The sequence below is a fragment of the Suricata suricatta genome, chromosome 4, assembly GCF_006229205.1.
Source record: "Suricata suricatta isolate VVHF042 chromosome 4, meerkat_22Aug2017_6uvM2_HiC, whole genome shotgun sequence".
Taxonomy (NCBI): Eukaryota; Metazoa; Chordata; class Mammalia; order Carnivora; family Herpestidae; genus Suricata; species Suricata suricatta.
The window spans coordinates 77,417,940-77,419,457 of NC_043703.1; positions in this window are offsets into that span (position 1 = coordinate 77,417,940).

A 1,518-nucleotide genomic window follows, 5' to 3' on the forward strand; every position below is an offset into this window, starting at 1 on the left:
ACCTAATGGAGAATCAGGGGGAGCGGAGGAGGGAGAGAGAGTTGGGGAGAGAGAGGGATACAAAACTTGAGAGACTATTGAATGCTGAAAATGAACTGAGAGTTGAAGGGGAAGGGGGAGGGGGGAAAAGAGATGGTGGTGATGGTGGAGGGAACTTGTGGGGAAGAGCACTGGGTGTTGTATGGAAAATAATTTGACAATAAAATATTATGAAAAACAAAAGTGCCCAGACATGTGCTGTATGGAAGCAGCTTTAACGAGGGGGCCTGCGGGCAGTAACGCTTTAGGAGTAAGAGCCATTTCCGGGGTTATCTGCTGCTCTTGGGCTTTGCCAATCAAGATGCAAATCCTGGTGGAGCAGCATCTACTACAAAATGTGGTGGGAATGCAGAAAAAAGCCTCAACTGTTTATGATCCCCAAAGAGGTTTACAATCTGCTTTCACAACTGACTTACATTACTGTGCAAGCAGCTAGTGTATTTGGGGATAATGATGGAGAGACTAGAAAGGAGGGCAGGAGAGGACCAGCCCCACCTTTAAGGCCAAGAGAACATTCAAGACACAAGATACGTTAAAGACAGTAAGTGTGTCTAATGGAAAAGCCTAAAACAGGTGTTTGTGTGTCTCCAACCATACTTTCAAGGCCATTCCAGGGCCCACCCCAAAGTATTTTAAACTTCTCTGAGTCTGGGCAATTTTCTGAGAATCTTGTTCTCAAAATATTTCGGGGGAGGGGATAGATTTTTATCTTCTTGGTTCATTTTTCAGGACCTTAAAGAGACCTAAGAACCACCACTAATCCTGTTGCATGACAGATTATGACCCAACAACTTGAGTACTGTTTAGGTGGGGATATTTAATTACCAACCCATTGTGTGGAGTAAGAAAGTCACACATCTCCCTTCTGGCTTAGAACAGGCTTGAACCTGTGAAGCAGGGTCCCTACACAGCTCCCAACAAGTCCATCCATCGGCCCTGCACCTACCCCTGTGCCCACCCTGGGCATTCTCAGCCCTGGCTGGGGAAGGAGGGCCCCAGCAGGGCCCCCTACACGGTGCTCTTCCCCAGGCGGAGGTGTCAAAAGAAGGAGACAACTAATAAAAATAACCCCTTCCGCTCCCCTAGGTGGTCATTAATTAATAAAGAACAACAGTCACTGTGCCTCCGGGCCGCCCTGCGGCACGGGCACACGGCCGGCTATTAGACGGTGGGGGTGGGGGTGGGGGAGAAGGGGTGTGTCCTGGCCAGATCCCCTGTCCCCAGCCCCGCTCCCCAAGAGTCCACCTCCTCCAGAGCATCCCTGAGGGCTGCGGACCACCCGCCCAGGTCCTTTCCCTAGGACGCCGGGCCAGCGCCCCTCTTCCCCGACCCGAGCGAACCCCGCAAGCAGCCAGGAGACGGGGGCCGCCCCACCCCTTCGGGACCCGGTCCTGCAGCCCCCGGCGCCCACCGCCCCCCGCGTCCAACCCCGTCTCCCAGCGTCCCCCAGCGGCGGCCCGCCCTGCCCCCCGCGCCCCG